We start from the raw sequence: 12,304 nt of genomic DNA on the forward strand, positions 1-12,304 counted from the left end.
TAATTTAACTGATATTGGCTCTGGGGCATAACCTAACACGCAGCTTGCTTGAGGTTCTCCTGCGTGTATCTACCTAACCACCGTTGTTTGTCGGCCACATCGCACCTCACCTGTCTCACTTTTCGGCCTTATCCGTCAGCTCCATGCACACCGGCCTCCCAGATAGGCGTCCGACCAGTGCCAAGATTTTTTTCTCAACATGAGAAAATTACTTCAAATACGCTTTCTATTGCGTCGTCATCCCCGCTATGTGCTGGACACCGAATATCCCTCCATCCGGTTGCCGATTGCGTGGAGCGCTATCCATGTATGTCGTGACTTTTAAGGCTTAACAATCACCTGTAAGCGCTGCATATACGGACATGGACATGAGTACAAGGTGCTTCTTGTTTATAAACGTTTACTTATGACAAACCTTTGCATGTGCTTCATTTTATCCACTGATATGACAACTTGGCATGCGGTTTCAACCCACAACGACCGCGTTATGTATCAAAAATTTTGGAGACCGAGGTGACAGAAAAATCTGTCGAAACTGGTTGCCTAAAACAAAAAAGTATTTATCCGATCTTGACTACAGAAAGTTGTTAAGATTTCTAACATTTATACAGCTTAAATCAAACATTACATATTCACTGCAGACCGCACCTTGTCTTTTCTCAACATGAGAAAATTACTTCAAATACGTCTATTTAAAAAACAGTTAAATTTCGGTCGGTGACTTCCTAAGAGACTGACACAATTCCTTCCGTGCTGTCTGATATATAAGTGTACATCAGATGTGGTCTGAATTCAAGGAAACTGTGTCGGCAGCAATTTAGGGATTTACACAAAAAAAAAATTAATAAGAGATGCAACTCATTCCCGATGGTACGCGAAACGAGTCACAATACTGTTGCAGAAGCTACAAAAAAGTATGCCAGATTTGAAAAATCGCAAATCCCATGATTGGCGAAGTTTTACAGAAGCTTCGAACTGAATACAGACTTGGATACCAGAAGCTTTTAATAGTTTGCACAACTAAACTCTTGAAATCTGGCAGTAAATGCAGAGAGGTTGTAATATACACCAGCGCCAAGACACAATGAATACCTTCATGGCGTGATGAAACGTCCCCTTAGAAAAATTTAGTAATTACTGTGCTGATAATCCCCTTACGTTATTTGATTTTCAAACAGCTGAGCAGAACTGAACGTACTCAGACATTTCTCTCTTTACGTATTCTGATCAACACTAAACTGACGCACAATATTTTTAGAGACTGACAATGGCAAGGAAAGCGTTTCTGAAGAAGAGAAATTTGTTAACATCGAGTATAGATTTAAGTGTCAGGAAGTCAATTCTGAAAGTATTTGTATGGAGTGTAGCCATGTATGGAAGTGAAACATGGACGATAAATAGTTTGGACAAGAAGAGAATAGAAGCTTTCGAAATGTGGTGCTACAGAAGAATGCTGAAGATTAGATGGGTAGATCACATAACTAATTAGGAAGTATTGAATAGGATTGGGGAGAAGAGAAGTTTGTGGCACAACTTGACCAGAAGAAGGGATCGGTTGGTAGGACATGTTCTGAGGCATCAATGGATCACCAATTTAGTATTGGAGGGCAGCGTGGAGGGTAAAAATCGTAGAGGGAGACCAAGAGATGAATACACTAAGCAGATTCAGAAGGATGTAGGTTGCAGTAGGTACTGGGAGATGAAGCAGCTTGCACAGCATAGAGTAGCATGGAGAGCTGCATCAAACCAGTCTCAGGACTGAAGACCACAACAACAACAACAATATTTTTAGCGCAACGCAATCTGAGTTTCAATAATCCCTACAAAAGAATGGCCCTGACTAACATTAACCAATACCTTTCACAAATAACTTACCTCACAAAAATCTTCGTTACTCGATTTACTGCAATACAGCGAGCGCCACTACTGCCAGCTAAATAAAATATTCTAACTACTGAAGGCACTAACTACTGATAGGCATAGTTAGCAAATGAAAGATGATAATAGAGAAAAAACAATGTATTTACCTTAATATCAGTTCATGATATCCAGTATTACCAATTTACTCTTTCTGGCGGACACAAGTCCAGATCATCCGCTCTCAAAACTCCGCCATCTCTCTCCCCACATCCACCACTGCTGACGACTCATCTCCAACTACGCAACGCTACTCGCTGTTCACATCCAACAGCCCAACACTATGGGTTGAAAACTACATTTTTCGGTTAGGTTATGTGTAGGCCCGGACCAATATGCTACTACATGAATGTAGGATATCTCATAAATCTGTTCTCAAATTGGTCGATAAAATCAGCCATTAGCAGCCTAGGAATGCATCAAGATAGTCCTCGCCTCCCTGGTTTTTCACTTTACTGTGCCGCCATACCAGCCAGAAAGCAGAATTTGTATCCCTGTGACTGCATGTATCGCTGTGTTGAATTCCAAAGACTTGAGAAGATCCCATATGTGGAAAAACTTTATTTCATCCATGAGATTTCACAGTTTCTTCCTACCTTTCTAGCGCATAGAAAGAAATTTTTTATCGACTGGTATGCCAGAGGGATTAAATTTACATTTACACACCTACCAATACAGCAGGGCTACGATCATCCGAGTCGGCAATTCTAAATCTACGGTGTCGTGCCTAGGCTCCTAATGGTTGTGTTCGTTATCGTGCGAGAAATGAAATATTTTATAATCAGGAACTTTATTTTAAACCGCTGGAGAGTTACTGCACACAAAATGTAATCAGAAATAAAGCGTTAATTAAAACGTCCCTAAATAAAATTAGGGTAAATAATGACGAACTTGGTTGGCCTGAAGGGTACAGAGTCAGCTCTTTTTTATGTGCCTGTTTTCAGGTTTCTAGACCGTCCTTCGATTACTTCAGTAGGTGACATGTTTTCAAGGTAACCCGCGAAACCTAAGCAAGCAGTATCTAGTCCATGTGCCTCCTGTGATAGAAGAACCATGTATGGCCTCGTATTCTTTCGATGATTTTATCCGTTATCCGATGTGCTCCTTTAACAGTGATAGTTATTTCTGACTGATCTTCGTATTTATTACTGTTTACTTTAAAGTTTGGTGCTTTATACATTATACCCTTGGTAATCTCCATACAATAGATGCCATAGGAATCTAACCATTTACTATCACTCATGTTTCACTGTGATGTAGAACGAAAATCGCTTTGTAACGTCTAATGTTTGGCTCTTTCTGATGATTAAAATGATAATTTCTGCTTTCAATTTCAGTGTTACGCGTTCCGACATTCACAATGCATTTTAAAAACAGACGTTGCACACTGGGTCTGATTACATTATCGGTGTGGACGGGAGCCGAAAGTAATAAAGGCAACCGTAAGATTTCTAGCGCAGAGTGGCAAGTAATTCCAACCGTTAATTGGAAAGCGAGTTTCACGATCGATATTGTCGTCCTTCGGACCACGAACACAAACATGCGGGTGATGTCAGCTGTCCGACTCACAGAGACTTTGTTAACAGACTTTAATTTTCCACCACCCGGTGGCGGCAGACGTTTCAGATTTTTATTTGGAGTTCATGAAAACCCATTTCAAAACAGAGCGGCCGACCGACATAGATAGGAAATATGACGCAGATACAATGAACGCTTCTTAATTAGTAAGCGATACAAACGAATTGAAACGCTCATGTTATTAATAACCCGATGACTGAAAACCCGAATTAAACCTCTTCGTATTCGAGCTCATTAACGAGCTCTCGCAAAAATTATTTTGATGAAACGTTAAGTTAACGAAAGTGAACCAACATACATAAACATTTAAAGCACTTACACTGATTGCTGAACTATCGAATACTGATTCATGAAACTATTATGAAATCGTGTTACAGTGTATAGTGATAGTTTCTGTAGTTTAAAGTAGATATATATCACTCATTTTTCTAATTTAGTGCCTGATTTTTCTGCACAGTCGCAAGTAAATGCGTGAAATTGACTACGCCTCTCAATGTAGATTATTCTTTTCCCTTCACTAACCCACTCTCTAACACCTGACCTGGTGCCAACAAAAATAAACTTTACTCTCTTGATCGTGCTACGCATATTGAATGTAGTAGTAGTAGTAGTAGTAGTAGTAGTAGTAGCTTTATTCAGCCTTAGATCTCTTTTTACAAGGGTATAGGACACGTCAAATTATTTACAAGTTTAGACCAATTTGAAATAAGCTAGTTCGTACACACATTCATTTACAGAATTAGATTTACTCCTGGTATACAATACATTTTTTACCAATAACTTATTAAGTAATGTAATGCCACACTGTTCACTCGTACCTCACTATCAGTCACGGCACAAACTATACACACCTTGTTTCATAACACTTCACTCACTACACACACACATACACACACACACACACACACACACACACACACACACACATACAGACACTGCTGATCTCTGGGCCATCTTCTGAACCACAACTTCCCATTTGCTATCATGAAAAACTGAATCAGAATCGCTCTATAATGAGTGACATGTTGAGCTCTGAAAGAGGAAGAGATGTTAGTATTGTGCAGTGCATAGCTTAGGGGTAAGTTTTTCTAGAAAAGGGAAAAAAGAAGGGAAAAACCATAATGTGAAGGTGTTATGTGAAATGTTGGATGTTTTATAATCATTATTATTATTTATTTGTGTAACATTTTTTTACCAAATCCCTACTCTGAGTAATGCTTCAATGTATAAAATGTATTGCATAATACGTACTTTTAACTGACTTTTCAAATAAGTGTAATTTTGCAATTTCTTTTATCTCCTTTGGTAATTTACTATACCGTTTCATTCCTTGGTAGAAAATTTTGTTTTGAGTTTTATGTTTATTTTTTTCTTTTCAACTGTACGTTGAATCTAGCTCTTGTTCCATGGTCATGGACAGAACTGTTCGTGCAGTATTTACCAATGCTACTTTTGATGTACACAACTGACACAGAACATTTAAAAATGTTGCCGGCCGAAGTGGCCGCGCGGTTCTGGCGCTGCAGTCTGGAACCGCGAGACCGCTATGGTCGCAGGTTCGAATCCTGCCTCGGGCATGGATGTGTGTGATGTCCTTAGGTTAGTTAGGTTTAACTAGTTCTAAGTTCTAGGGGACTAAGGACCTCAGCAGTTGAGTCCCATAGTGCTCAGAGCCATTTGAACCATTTGAAACATTTAAAAATGTTTTGAGCAGATCCTTACAATGTGCTCGACTACCATTTTTGGTTATGATTCTTATGGCTCTTTTCTGGAGTTTGAAAATTGTGTTAATATTTTGTGCATTTGTTCCCCAAAATGGAATGCCACAGTTAAGAATTCAGTGTACATATGAATAGTACGTAACTAAAAGACGCTGCATGTTACATAATGATGATAGGATTCTAAGGGCATAACATGCTGATGATATTCTGTTTGCAAGTACCTTTGTGTGTTCACACCACTTCAACTGAGAATCAATATTCATTCCATGCGATTTTGCATTTGTTACACAGTCTATAGAGGTGCCATCAGCATTTAATTTAACATTGTAATTTTCCCTCTTCAAACTAAAATCCATGGAGTTATTTTTCTTTATGTTCAATGTCACTTTATTGCTTATTGACCAATTGTAAACTTCCTTGAGAGCTTCATTTGCTTTCTCCGCAAGGAGTTATCTTGTCTTCTCAGTGACCATTATATAAATGTCAACAGCGAAGAGAATTTTTTTCACCATGAGTAACACTACTGAGAAAGTAATTGATGCATATCAGGAATAGTATTGGTCCTAATATGCTATCAAACAGATTCTGCTATAGCTGTTGGTCTGAAAATTAAGTAAATACTGATGTCGTCTTGTTCGACAGACTGTCCTCAGACATCGCTAGAAATATCCGCACTCCGACTGTTGGCTAGTACTTCAAGCTATGCAAATTGTCTAATCGGATTGTCAGTTGAAGCTTTGCTTCAGCATATGTTCACACGGAACTTAGTTTGATAATTTCTCTCTGTTTCGTGAGAAAACCACTCCGTCTTCAAGCCTAAAGTTGGCCATCGTGACCATCCGACCGCCGTGTCATCCTCAGCTGAGGATGCGGATAGGAGGGGCGTGTGGTCAGCACACCGCTCTCTCGGTTGTTATGATGGTTGTCTTTGACCGGAGTCGCTAATATTCGGTCGAGTAGATTCTCAAGTGGCATCATGAGACTGAGGCGGCCTGGATGGTCACCCATCCAAGTGCTAGCGAGGCCGAACAGCGCCTAACTTCGGTGATCTGATGGGAACCGTTGTATCCACTGCGACAAGGCAGTTACCCTGTTTCGTGAGACTTCATTCTGTTTAGATGTTTGTAACATACATATAAATTTTCATTTTTACATTGGTTTTGGACATACGATGTACGCTGATGGCAAGAGTCGATAATTGCAAACTTTTCTGTTTTTTAAGTCGTCAGTCATTTGACAGATGTTTTTCTGCCTTAAGCTGGTCTTTTCTTCTCTCTGTAGCTACCGCACCAACTTCTTCTATAATATACTTGCGTTTGCAGTCTTTATCTGCCCTTTAAAGTCCCTCCCTTACCACTCCAGTTTCTCCTTTCATCCAAAATGCAACTATTCCCCAGTACTGTAACAGGCATAGATGACGCAAGCTGATAGCAGTGTAGTCAATTTTCGAATAGTAGTACGCACCACCATATCGACAAGGAAGACTGAATTTTTGTGTGAATTGTCTTCGTTGTCCCCAGTTGTAGCTCACTCACGATTCTCTTGTTTCTTCGATCCAAGTGAGTAAATAGTGAGTTAACTTTGTTGAGTAAATGATTACTTATTATGTACCACACCTCCCAAGGCTGCCGTATAAATATTTCCGTTTAATATCATGATTGTATGTAACGTTTTCGCTTTTCCTTTTCTCAAGTATCATTTATTATCGCTATCGAGCGATTTTATTTACGTCGCCGACTCATTTTCAGTTGTCTTAAAAGAATTAAGAAAGGAAGGTCTAATTCATCTCCTTCTGATAACTGCAAACGTCAGCCGGTGGAAAGAAAGTAGGGCTTACGGTTTGCCACAGCTTTGCTAAAAACGGTGGGTCTCAAAGTAAGTTGCCGTCGAATACGTTATTCATTAAAGCACTTAACCGCCTTATATTTTATCAAGAAGGAAAAAGGGAGAATTTTCGCGCAAAGCAACGAGAAGGTTTTTTCCTCCAGCAGAAGCTGTAAAAAAAGTCAGAGTACAGCTCACTATCGGAGCTATCAGGTGTGGGAGTGCACTCATGCACGTAGGCACACACAAAAGCACTAACGGTTTCTCCTTCCATAGTTTGCATCTTGACCACTACCATGCAGTACGTTGAGTCCTCACCTTACAAAAACCCGCGGAGATAACGTAGAGATTATCTGTGGTATTACCTCGCCTTCTGGCCATCAAAACTTGTGTGCTGCAATATCGTCTCACCTCCAACCTGTGATGTCACAGCGTGGAGCAAACGAAACATGATGACGAAGATGGTTGGTTTGTGGGACGCTCATCTGCGAATTTATCAGTCCCCTTACGAAGTCCGAATTTTCTTTCACACCCCAATTTTTCTACAGAGTTCAGTCTAGCCACTGTCACGAATGATGATGATGATGAAATTATGAGGACAACACGAACTCATAGTCCCTGCGCAGAGAAAAACCTCAACCCGTCCGGGAATCGAACCCGGGACCCCTTGATCCAGCGGTAGCAACGCTATCCACTAAACCATGAGCTGTGGACTCAGATGAAAGATAAAGAGTGCGAATAACCAAACCTGAGCGAAAGCATGAAAATGACAGCCGAAAACTGAAAAAGCGGCAGTACAAGTACTGATTCCATATGAAAATGCTGAACAGTACAAAATTTCAGGCGGAAGTAAAAATTATCAGGTCGAAAGTTGACCTGACAGTAAGGTCTGGTGAAGTAGATCACTGCTCTGCTTTTCGCGTGTTTCTGTGTCTCAATGATGAGTTTATACACGTTGGCCACGTCCGCAATTATAGGTTTTGTTAATAAACAAGATATTTGTCTCTGCATGTGCAATTGACACGTCGGAGCTAGTTTCTGATATGTAACTAACCCGAGGGACTACAATTGCCCGGAGGGCTTCATATTACTGTGTTATTTTAATGACAGTCCCTACCATTATCGAACAACCTGAATCGGTGTGGAGTGGCACCCATATTACAGCGATTTAGCTTTGATGATTTTGGTGCAGAATTCATCACTGACATCAATAAGTCATAATCTCTCTCTTTTTTTCTCTCTTTCTCTCTCTCTGATTGTTCCTTACTGTCAACTGTAACCTGTCTTATTATGTGCCGTCCATTGCCCTCTTATTGCTCCCATTATTTATTCCCATTCACCTTTGAGAACGGTACCAAAATACTGATGTCTTTTTGTACAATTAGCGATACACTTCGAGTAGCCAAACGTCATGGTAATGCACTGGATGTGATGTCCAAAACAAGTGCTCCTCGAGAGCCTTCGAAACTACGGTACAATGTCGAGGTATAGACTCTTTGGTGATTCGGGAATGGGGGTTCAATCGTTCAGAAGAGATACTAATGAACGCATTTTGCGTTGCTACCCACAGTTGATTTTGTGTAATTGGTGCTCACTCGTTTTTATTAGCCATCACAAAACACCGCAATCCTTACTGTCGTTAGTAGTTTAATGTCCAAATGTTCAGGGTGTATCTATAAAAGTGAAGTTATCACTTTAGTAATCCGGTTAATGTTTTACCGTTGAGCACAGCAACTACCATTGTTTCCATGTCTTCTACGTGGAATGGTGACGACTGCTGCAGACATGAGAAATGTGGCGTGTATGGTTTTACAGCGTACTGTACAATTTCAGCAAGATTACAATAAAACTAGTTACTTATTATTAATATAAAATGAGGTTTTATTTAATCACTGCTTTCCGGTCTAATTAACGTTATTTTGTTAACGAAATCTCCATATGGTAACGCGTAAGCAATGTTGTCTGTCAAGCAGTGTAAATAGCACTAAGTTCATGAATAAAAGTAATCATATATAGCCAGCAAACCAGCTACATGTATGGTAATTATTCTGAACTAAACAACAGCAACGATTTTTAGTAACTTTCGGTGCTGTTGTATAATAGTCTGTTTACTAGTTGCACATCGTTTATCTAATTTAACGCTACTGTTACTCGAGGTGGCAACACTTTTCTTTAAGCAAAATGAACAGCTTTTGTCTCACATTACCAAACGGACACAACACTAATGACTTTTTTCCTGTCAAAATATTCGATAAAATTTGTTACGAAATAACCAGACTTCATATATAAGCAGATAAGAATTCATGGCACGTAAGATACTGTTTGGATTCATGAATTCCACTGTATTCACAGTCTAATTGGAATATATTGCCCCAGAGTGGGTTCTGGATCACTGATACCCTATTACTATGACAATTATGACCTACAACATTTATGTCTGTATAGGAAATCAAATTGAAACTGATGCTGCAATATTTCACTAAGACGGCCGCTAACATAAGACAATCACTTATCGATCAATTCTGCTTTAGGCCCTGTTTTACTACTAACACATAATATATATCAAATCTTTTTGAACCTTCACTATATGCATTAAGATTTGAAAATATTTCTCGAGGTTAATCAATTATTATTCAGCATTTACCAATAAACAGTACCGTAGATCAATAGCACTAAGGCCGGCCGTTGTGGCCGAGCGATTCTCGGCGCTTCAGTCTGGAACCGCGCGACCGCTACGGTCGCAGGTTCGAATCCTGCTTCGGGCATCTATGTGTGTGATGTCCTTGCGTTAGTTAGGTTAAAGTAGTTCTACATTCTAGGGAACTGATAACTTCAGATGTTAAGTCCCATAGTGCTCAAAGTCATTTGAGTAGCGCTAATGGCTGCGCTCTTTTGTAACTGATCAGAAAACTTCACATTTATATAGGACGAGAATTACGATGAAATAAAACTCCAAACAAGGAAGATTCATTTCTGTGACACATAAACTCTATTTTTCAAATATTAAATTAGTAACATAACACAGTTTTCTACAGACGTCTGTGTTACCTGACATCAATCACATCCTATCAGTACAACGGTTCGAACAAGAAGAAGAAGAATTTTTCTAGAAGAACCATAGCTAACAAAAGATTGAGATTTTCATTACATTTTTCCGTGGGTATTGCCTAAGATATAATTTTTTAATAAATATTGCATTATGTCATTGACAATAATTATTTATTATTGTATTAAAAATGAGGTGCTACTCATTAATATCACGAGAATACGATTAATGTTCATTCACATTCCATACACAATGCCGTCGTGAATATTATTCTAAATAAATATAGACGTGGATTTTACAATAAGCACTGGTAAAACAATTTTATTCGAACTTGTTATCCTTACTTTTCATTGAAATTAGAGTTCTGATTCCACATCCATCGCCTTAAAACTAATAAACTTCAGTTCGTCCGATCACTAAACCTCCTAAGTTATATCTTACCATGTACTTTAAAATAGAAGCCTGTACTAACCACAAAAATTTCAACTTTCACTAGGACTGTCCATAAAATTTCAGACTCTCGTCTGCATTACGAATTACATGGACAAAATCTAACATCAGTACTGCGGTATTCGAGATCTCCCCTACAAACGTCTCCTCTCTAAAATTAACAGATATTCAGTGGACTGGAGCTCTTTCTCTCACTAAAGTGGCATTCTACCTGCTCTGGTTCAAAACGTTAAACTGTATCGCAAGAGTTATCTTCTAGTTTTAGTTCATGTCATTTGTGGTTATCCTTTCCCTTAGAGCAAAATGGTTTAAAAGTCGTTTTCGTCTGATTGTTCGCAGCAACTGACTGTTCGCAGCAACTAAGGAAGTGTGCTCACTGAGGTGGCGTTGAGACATTTCTCATGGGTCGCCTCGCCTGCATGTGCATCTACATACGCCAAGTTCCCACAAAAATCACTTTCGATCAGGCAGTATTTGTCAGGAAGTGGAATAACCTTTCTGGTTCAGAGAAGGTACGTAGAAGAAGAATCTCACAGCAGCTGCCGCAAGACAAAAGAGCAGGTTCTGCAAGCGCTACAGAATTCTCAGTTGTTCTACCGTCGCGTTACCGCACGCTCTGTAATAGAAAACTTACCACAACAGCATGGATTAGATGTTAACACCAGGCTGTAATACTTGTGTAACAAAAGTACAGCAGCCCCGTCGTTTCCGTGAATAGCGATTCCACATGTATGGGTCGTTTGGCCACAACGCAGCATCCAAGCAAAGATTCTATTCAGCTGCTCGTTTTGCCAAATCGTTGTAGACCCTGTGAAGGCAGCTCCGGAGTTCTAGGCACTCAACCTGCAGTTGTAGAGCGCAATGACGTTAGGCATATATGGCCACCTATGCCAAAGGTGTTCCCGGCATGTGTGAAGTATGTAAATCAGTGGGCCGAGAAATGAGCCTTGAGGTATACCATCGAAGATGCTTCATCCCTTGAGAATTCCTAGATAGTGGCTTGACATTTACATTCCTCCAGTTACAATTTCATGAAGCGCACGTGTGGCAAGCACACCTGCAAGCCGCACAGAGTCACATGCTCACGAAGTGTCGAGAAGCACCACTCAGTACTCAACTCTATTGCTTCCAGAAGTTTCTCACCAAAGGCAGCAACTGCTCCATCGCGCTATACTCTCGAAGGAAGCCTACTGCTCACTTTTAAGCACCTACTCTGTCTCGACATACTGGAACTATCACCTTTGGTAGTGCCTTTCGAAACATTCTCTGCTTGCAGGAAACTGATTGTGTAAGTAGGCTGTTTAGGTTTTTATATTGGTAACGCCACGTAGCGCTCTGTATGAAAATCACTGGCTGTGCTGTGTGCTGTCTGTGGCTGGTTTGTATTGTTGTAATAATCGCTATTGTAGTGTTGGGCTGTTGGCTGTTAACAGCGCGTAGCATTGCACAGTTGGAGGTGAGCCGCCAGCAGTGGTGGATGTGGGAAGTGAGATGGCGGATTATTGAGAGTGGGTGATCTGGACGCGTGTCCATCAGAAACAATACATTTGTAAGATGGGGCGTCACGAGCTGCTATATATATTATCACTTTTGAACACTATTAAGGTAAATACATTGTTTATTCTCTATCAAAATCTTTTATTTGCTAACTATGCCTATCAGTAGTTAGTGCCTTGAGTAGTTTGAATCTCTTATTTAGCTGGCAGTAGTGATGCTCGCTGTATTTCAGTAGCTTGAGTAACGAAGATTTTTGTGAGTTAAGTGATTT

Source organism: Schistocerca cancellata, chromosome 7 (assembly GCF_023864275.1).
Source record: "Schistocerca cancellata isolate TAMUIC-IGC-003103 chromosome 7, iqSchCanc2.1, whole genome shotgun sequence".
Taxonomy (NCBI): Eukaryota; Metazoa; Arthropoda; class Insecta; order Orthoptera; family Acrididae; genus Schistocerca; species Schistocerca cancellata.